This window comes from Mus pahari, chromosome 3, assembly GCF_900095145.1.
Source record: "Mus pahari chromosome 3, PAHARI_EIJ_v1.1, whole genome shotgun sequence".
NCBI lineage: Eukaryota > Metazoa > Chordata > Mammalia > Rodentia > Muridae > Mus > Mus pahari.
Window position 1 is genome coordinate 146,738,717 of NC_034592.1, and position 9,205 is coordinate 146,747,921.

Here is a 9,205-nt window from a genome sequence, read left to right on the forward strand (position 1 = left end):
TGTGTGTGTGTGTGTGTGTGTGTGTGTGTGATGAAGGTATAGCGCATGCCTATAGTGATGAGAATGTCGGTGTCAGAAGCTAAGTCTGTGGATCTGGCTCTCTACTTCTACCTTCATGTGGGTTTCTCGATGGAATTCTTACATCATCCTGTTGGCCCAGCAAGTACTGTACCCACTGAGCCATCGCCATCTCATCGGTCCCTTACATCGGTTCTTACAGTCAGAAGCTGGTTTCTTGGAATTGCTGTTTGGAGGAAAGTTTGCAAGTTAGTTTGTTCCTCAGCTCCGGGGGCAATGAGGAGAAGAAGGGTGGAGGACAGGCGCATAGGATATACTTAGCTCTGCTGGTTTCTGCTGCTGGTTCCTTATTTTCTATCCCTGAGATGGAGGGAGTCCAGGAAACATCATGGGTCACATGCTTATGCCATGCCCTGGCTTCATTTCAAGCCAATGAAATAACTTGGAATAGGTCAGAGTTAACTGAGCCAGGGTGCATACCCTGGAACAGCAGAAACACCCAGCTCAGGGGTCTCCAAACTGTCATCAGCTGCTCCATCTCCTAGAAGTCGTGGGTCCTTCACCTTCTGACTTTGTTCTTTCCCTCTGCAGTATCTAGTGTTGCTCCCTTTGGACAAGTGTCCCTTTCCTTTGTTAGAAGGCGCAGGCGCTTCAATTAGAGAATGGGGCTACATTTCTAGCTGTGTGATCTGGAGCGAGACACTACTTCTCTGTGACTCCATGTGCTCGTGGGCCACTTGGGCGTCACAGGGAGAATGTTGACAGTACAACGCCTCACCCATAAACCACTTATAATCAAAGTCGCCTCCCCTGTAAGCGTACTGAGGTAATTCCTTTCACCAGTAGCATTCCCCACACCACAAAGAGGTAATTTTCAGAACAGCCAAGGGACTGGATCGTGACACCCTCTCTCCCAGAATGTCACCAACTCTTTCTGATCTTCCTCGCTCCATGCAAACCTCTCCCCAGTTCTACATAATGACAGCCTGGACTTTCCAGAGCTTGTGGAATGTCCAACCGCTGCCTTGCATAACCACAGAAACTGGAAACACTTTGGTCAGAAGGATCCTCCCAGACCACTCGGCCCAACAGTACCCTCATTGTGAGATAGGCAAACCAAGGTCAGTTCTGAGAGTCAGCAGCCACCAGAGATATTTTCAGGTTCTGAAAATAGCTCCTCCCGTTACCCTGTGTGCTTTGCCTAATTTCTTTCTCCTAACATTTTCCTCATCTGATGTCATGGATTTGTTTTCTCACTTGTCTTCTGTTTTGCCTGTCCAATGTAAGTTACATGAGGCAGGGATAGTGACTTATCCATGCATGTGTCTGTCCATATCACCAGATGGGCATGGACGTTAAACACCTTTATTCCTAGCACTCCAGGAAGTAGAGGAGGGCAGATCTGAGTTTGAGGCCTCCTGGTCTACAGACTGAGTTTGAGGACAGTCAGGGCTAAACAGAGAAACATTGTCTCAAAACAACAAAACAAAACAAACAAAATTCCAGCTTGAGCAGAAGCAACTTAAACAGGAAGGTAAACAACTCAAACCAACTTCAGGAAGTCCCTGAAATTGACAGGATTCACTAGGCCTCTCCCTGCCAGAGAAGGGCCAATTTTCCAAGATGACCCTCAGAAGAGCAAAAGCTACAAAAAATACCATGAGACCAGACCAGCTGCCTAGAAGCAGAAACCAGAGGTTTAGACCAGAGTCACTTAGAGTGGACACTCTCCAACCAGTTGAGTTGCCTATAGGCTGTGCAATGTGCTCTGGGCTTCCTAGTTTTTTGTGAGTTGAACCTGTGCTGGGGTGGGCTTTGGTAGTGCCCCTGTCCTTGAGTCATTTTTGTTCCTGAAAGACCCCTCACCCATATTTCTATATGTAACACTAATACAACTCATCGACTCATTAAGTTTTGTCACACAGCAGTGTACTATACTCTCTCAGCTCAGCTCTTGGAAATGTAAGGAACATGCTAAGAAGAAATGAAGGCAGACGCAGAGGCACACACTTATGATCCCAGCACTTAGGAGGATGGTGAATTGGAGGCCATCCTGGGCTACATAGTGAGACCCTGGCTAGGAAGAGATGAAAGAGGGAGGGATGAGAGACAACAGAAAGGGGACTTAGAGAAGCAGGACTCCAAACCAAAACCAAAGGAAGACACATATATTATGGTGATTTCCTAGGCTTGTAATTAGCTACAGATTTTCTTTCTTTTTCTGTTTTCCTTAGTTTTCCTTTTGTTTTGTTCTATCTTCCTGAGACAGGCTATCTCTACACAGTCCTGGTCGTTGTGGAACTCACTATGTAGATCAGGCTGGCCTTGAACTCACAGAGGTCTGTCTGCCTCTGCCTCTTAAGTACTGGGAGGATTAAAGGTATGTGCTACCCTGCCTAACAATGAGAAGCCCTCCTCCTTTCCCCTCTTCTTCCCCCCTCCTCTTCCCCCCTCCTCTTTCCCCCTCTTTCTCCTCTTCTTCCTCCTCTGCCTCTTCTTCTTCTTCCTCTTCTTCCTCCTCCTTTTCCTCCTCACTTAACCTTGAGACAGAGTCTTTATGTGTGACCCCCGACTCCTGCTTTTGCCTGCCAGATGTGCATTGCTCCAGACCTTTAATCCTGTGTGGCCTTTATTTGAGGGGTCCTCTTTTCCCTGGATGTGTGCTTCTCTCCCTTCTATTGACTTAGTGGGTCCCTCTCTTCTAGTCTATACTTAGGTGACAGCCATTGCTATTGGCATAATCGATAATATTTGCTATATGCATTTGTAGTTAGGTTAAAGAGTGGACATCCAGGAGCTGGAGAGATGGCTCAGAGGTTGGGAGCACTGACTGCTCTTCCAAAGGTCCTGGGTTCACTTCCAAGCAACCACATGGTGGCTCACAACCATCCATAATGAGATCTGACACCCTCTTCTGGAGTGTCTGAAGACAGTTACAGTGTACTTACATATAATAAATAACTCTTTAAAAAAAAAGTGGACATCCAATGTCTAACATTCCCTGAGCAGAGAATGTTAACACAATCCTCGCCTTGATCTCACGGGGTCGGTAGTTTCTCATTTTGCAGATGAGAAAGGAGAAGTGGTGGGTAGCTGTAATAAAGCTGCTCCAACTGACCCACAAACTCACCGCCTGGCAGCACACATCTTTACTGTTTGCCGTTGAGATCTGGGGCTACTACTGGTTATGCAGCAAGAGCTGGCTGGTACAGGATTCAAACTCAGTTTTATTTTGTTTTAATTGCATCTGCCTTCCCATTCTCTTCCACTGAGCTTGTTCCCCGATCCCTGCTGTAGGCAACACACACACACACACACACACACACACACACACGCACACACGCACGCACGCACGCACGCACGCACACGCACACGCACACACACGGAATCATTTTTAAATGGGTTACATTTAAAAATGCTGTTACAGCCCCCCCTTTCTCTGCCCCTCCCCGCAGTTTAGCACTGAGCAAGCATTGTACCACTGAGCTGCACCCTGTGGTTACAGCCATCCAGCTGCCGAGGAGGAAACCGAAGCTTAGAGGAAATCAGTTGTCTGGGAGGCCTAGGTTTACTTGGAAACCCATCTCTTGGATTCTGGCCCTGGGCTCATTCCACAACACCCTACTGGTGCTGAGTGCTTGACGAAGCCCATCATCTGGTACTTCCTGTGTAGTGGGCACAATGCCATGCAGTTCACGTGTCCCAGCTCCTGGACAAGTGTGACAAGGACTGTGTGACAGTGACGGGGGTGGGGGTGAGCGGTGGACATTTAGTTGAGCTGTCCTCAGCATTCCTGCTTGTTTTCCAAGGCTCCCTTGAGGTCCCCCTCCCTGATTCAACATCTGGTCAATGAGAAGGCAGCGCACCTGTGCTCCAGATGTTCCTGAAATCAGAATAGGCTCATTACAAAGAGCTGCTGCCAGAGAGAAACAGTACTAGGGAAGCAAGGCAGATTCCAGGCAGGGAACTTGCTTGCCTGATATGCCTCTGGCTCATCCCTAGTGTGGGGCTCCGGGGAGCACAACTGTGTACAAACCTAAGCCTGCCTGGCTCTCATCTTCTTCTTGTGCCCATCATGGTGATTTTCCCATGTCTCAGAGTCCTGATGTTTTTCTCCATCTTTTTTTCCTCCGTCTATTTACTGATACCCAACTGTCAGGGATGCTCTGACTACAAAGGGCTTGTCCTTGCCCTGGTTCACAACCCCCACCTTTCAGGATAAATCTGAAATGCTGCTTCCTCAGAGACATTGTCTGCTAAAACCAACTTGTTTTCCTCCTCAAATTCTTTTACACAATGTCCTTCATCATCATCATCATCACCACCATCATCATCAGTTTGACAGGAGGAGGTCAGGGTGTGGGTGGCAGTTGGTGTGCCATAATGGCCGCGTGAAGTTCAGAAGGCAATCTCGTGGTGCAGTGGCCTCCAGGGATTGGCCTCAGACCATCAGCTTCGCACAACCAGCACCTTTACCCACTGAGCCATCTCGCCAGCCTTCACCACACTTCCATGTTCACAGCTATGTGTTTGTGTTTGTGCCTGTGTCCTTATTCCTTGTACACTGCCCCTGTTACACTCGGAGGCCCCTGGAGGAGGGACTCTTTCTGGTTTGCATTCATGTTGGATCCCACAGCCTAGCAGAGCGCCAGCTACTTCAGCTACTTAGGAAGCACTCAGAGGTACTTGTCGGACATGGCAGGTGAACGAACTGATCTGCTCCACGCTTTAACCTCTTCACTCACATCCCCCGGAATCTGTCCCTCTGTCATGTCCCCCGGTGCCGGTGTGGTAAGTTAACAGGAGCAGGTGCGGTTACCCGCTACTCCGTCTCCCCAGCCCCTTCACGCTTTTCATCGCCTGATATTAAAATATGACATCACCGCCTGCCTTGCTTGTCTGTGGCTTCCTAAAACTAGAGTGTTTCCTCTTGGTTAACTTCGTTCGTTTACATCAGTTCCTGGCAAACAATGTACGCCCAGTGAATGTTCATCAAATGAATGAACAACTTTAAAAAAAAAAAAAAAAAAGTCTGAGTCCTTAAAGTTAAGAAGAGCTAAGAGTCATTTCTAGGCAGAGACTGGGAGTTACCTCTAAGACAGGGTCAGGAATCAAGCTAAGAATCTGGGCATGATAGCACATGCCTGTAATCCCAGTCCTTGAGTGGCTGAACAGGAAGATGCAGAGTTGGAGGCCAACCTAGACTACATAAGGAGGCAGCCTGGACTACCCAATGGGGCCTTGTTTCAAAACCAAAGCAAACCAACCAACCAAACAAACAACAATTAAAAAAAAAGAAGAAGAATCAAATAAAATAAATCTTGTCATGCAAAGGCAATTGTTTGAGACTATGTTGCCTGCCTTTTTTCCTTCCCAAGGTGTCTTAGATAGCAGTAGCTCTGAGAGGTAACCCCTGGAGCAGAAACAGTACCAGCCAACCAGAGGCCCACCAGTACCAGTCAACCAGAGACCCAGCCAGTACCAGCCAACCAGAGGTCCACCAGTACCAGCCAACCAGAGGCCCACCAGTACCAGCCAACCAGAGGCCCACCAGTACCAGCCAACCAGAGGCCAACCAGTACCAGCCAACCAGAGGCCCAGCCAGTACCAGCCAACCAGAGGCCCACCAGTACCAGCCAACCAGAGATCCAGCCAGTACCAGCCAACCAGAGGCCAACCAGTACCAGTCAACCAGAGGCCCAGCCAGTACCAGCCAACCAGAGGCCAACCAGTACCAGCCAACCAGAGGCCAACCAGTACCAGCCAACCAGAGGCCAACCAGTACCAGCCAACCAGAGGCCAACTAGTACCAGCCACCCAGAGGCCCAGCCACCCACTGGCATGCCTGGCATTATCCACCCCTCGAGGGATGTTTTGCAGAAAAGTCTCTGTGATCAGGCTTAGAAGACAGAGTCCTCTCCCTTGGCCCTCTGTGGTACAGGGAAGAACTGGAAACTCGCGGACTGCAGGCAGGCACAGACTCTCCACACTTCTGAACTGTATTACCCTTGTTATGTTTGGTTTGTAGCACCAGCGATGGAATCCAGAGCCTTGCACGTGCTCATGGAGGGCTCTACCTCTGAGAGATGCCTCTAGCCATTGTGGTGCCTAATTTTGATTCTGCCTGCTGAGGAGACATACCTTATGCGGCTGGCTGACCATGAGTGATTGCCCCCTCTGAGCCCCAGTCATCTGTGAAATGGGGACAGTATTTATGCTTACCTTGCTGGGGGAACATAGATGAGGTTATGTAGGTCAGAGGTTTTTTTGTTTTTGTTTTTGTTTTTTAAACTGTAATGTCCAGTGCACCCTGTGGGGGAAGAGGTGACGTCATCTAGAATTGAACTGACTTGGGCTGGAGTTAAGCACGGCCCCTTTCTGGAGGTGTGTCTTTGGGTAAGAAGCACCCTTCTTTCAACCTCAGGTTCCTTATCTGCTACGTGAGAATACCAAGAGTGTGGCCTACTCGAAGACTTGTTTTAGAAATCAAATAAGGACCAAAGGAGATGAGAAGCCTCTAGCATACAGTAAGCAGCCAGCAAATGTCCCTTATCAAACATGCGTGCACACACATAACCCTTAATGCAGTCACGGTAACACAGTATTCTCAGTTTGGAGGAGAAAACAGGCAGCCAATGAGCACCCCCGCTCTCGTTTCCATTCTAAGAAAGGAACTCACTGGCCAAAGTCCAGAACAGTCAGTGATGTGGAGAACAGGAACCCATGCCAACCTCCCACACGGAGTTTCCAAAAAGTGTGAGCGCAGCATTGCGTAACCTGTCCAGGACGTGCCTTCAGAGAACTTCCACAAACTAGTCCCCAAAAGGAAACGTGAGCAGAGCTGTGGAGTAACCTCCGGAGGGAGGAGGAAGGGAGCTGAAGTGTGGAGTTGAGATTGGAGAGAGAAGCCGCTGGCCCTGGTGCCACCAGCCTGTCATCTGAGCTATGCCAGAGGCTGAGACAGGAGAATCACAAGTTCAAAGCCTGCCGAGAGTACAAAAAGAATGCAGAGTGAGCCTGGGCAGCATAGTGAGACTCTCTGTCTTCAAATAAAAGGTGAAAACAGAGTCAAGGAAACTGTCTATGAGACATTATCCAGGCATGCATAAGGCCTTAGGTCTAGTCCCCAGTACTGAAAGATGGACACAGAGAAAGAACCATATTTATTGAGCTTCTACTATGTCCTGGGCTCCAGGTTAGTCCTGTCTGATACTTATTATAGTAAAATCCTTGTCTCAATCCTGAGAGCTTAGGTATTTCCACTCCCACATTCCAAAGGAAGAAATAACCGCAGTAATGAATCCTGCCAACATTTACACAACACTGACTACTTATCGGGCTAAGCACACATTTGATCCTCAGCACAGCCTACAATAGGGGTGCTACTGTGATCCCTGTGTTATGGAAGAGAAAAACCAATAAGATAGGGCGGGGGAGGGGTGAAATAGGTTCCCCAAGGTTACCAAATGAGGCAGTAAGTGGAGCCAGGATTTGACTCCAGTCTCATGGGACCTAAGTGGCTTCCCAAGGTGGATCAGACGGTGACCCCAGTACTAGTTGTCCTTACATGCTTGTAGTTAGGCCCCCATGTGGGGATGATGTAAGTGACCAAATGACCAGACACTCAGAGGACAGTTTGTCCCAGCTGGTGGCTGTTTGCCACTTCTGCCTCTGACCCAAAGTTTGAATTTCATTCATAAGTTTGTAACCACAGACTTGGCAGTGTGGGAAGGGCCCTTGGGGACCAGCTATTCTAGTCTACCTCCCTCGTATTACAAATGGAAAAAAACCCTAAAGCTCAGTGACACCATGGATGCATCAAGGTCACAGAGAAAATTTCAGTTGGATTGGGGGAGTTAGTTTGGGGTCAATTAGAGAGCACCTTCTAGGATTGCCAAATATGTAGCTCTGACTCACTCTTTTAAAGTTGTTGTTGTTGAGACAAGGTATCTCTATGTCTCCAAGCTTCCTGTAACTTCTGATCCTGTCTCAGCCTCTAGACTCCTGAGTGTAAGGATCACACGCATGTATCACTATGCCCAGTCTGGGATTTGGGAATAGCTTTAAATGTATAGATTTTTGACTGAAGTGTAGCTCAATAGCATAGTGTTTTGTATAGCATGTAGGAGGCCCTGGGTTTGATCTTTAGCACTGGACACACACACACACACACACACACACACACACACACACACACACACACTGCCACATGCTTGTAGAAGTCGGGCAGTTCACTTCTCTCAGTCTCTCACTGTGTGTGTCCCAGGAACTGAACTCAGGTTTTTAGGCTTGGCAGCAAGCGCCTTGGCCTGCTGAGCTAGCCATCTTTCAATCCCGAAATTAATCTCTTCACTCAGCTTTTGTACAGAATCCAAATATGCCCTGTTTCTTAAGGGGCTCAGATGTCACTGGGCATTGTATTTGGAAGTTGGAATCCAATGCCCGGCTTTTCCTTTATAGTTTGGACTATTAGGGCCCACCAGGGGACTTGCCCAAGGTCAAATGGTAAGTCAAAGACATTTCCTGGACCCTTTGATCAAATTTCAAAAATAAGCTAAGGAGGCTGTTGAAGAGAACTGTCATGGGTCTCTTAGCCCCTAGTTTCCTTGTTGGAGTCAGGTTAGGATATAGGTAGGTGGCCATTTCCCAGACTCAGCAAGGTAGGAACCCAAAAGCTGAACCCTCAAAGGGAAAAGGAAACAGCAGAGCAGGAAAGGATGTACCCAGCCACTGGGGCTTTCCCAGAGGCAGGCTCTGAGCTGCAGGAATGACATCAGACGGGATCTGTTTACACAGTCGCAAAGCTACTGTGAGTCCTATTTCAGGCCGAGAAGGAACACTTTTCCCGTGGGGGATGAGATGGGGTGGACCTGAACCCAGCTGTGGGTTGAAGGGGATGGATCAAGTACGGACTGACCTGCCTGAGGGAAATAAGACAAACCTCCATGCTGAGCTTTCTCTAGACCTCCCCCTCTCTGTTCCCTGATCTGTCCTTCTTAGGCAGAGTGGGGGATTTATGGCTCCATTTTCTTTTACTACAGTGCCACCCTCTCCTTCCTTCTTTCTTTCTCCTGACATGTGGAAAGGAATTTGGTGCTTGCAGCCTCGTAGCCTTTGTTTAATCCCAGTCTAAGTCACCTCTCCCTCTCCCTCTCCCTCTCCCTCTCCCCCTCCCTCTCCCTCTCCC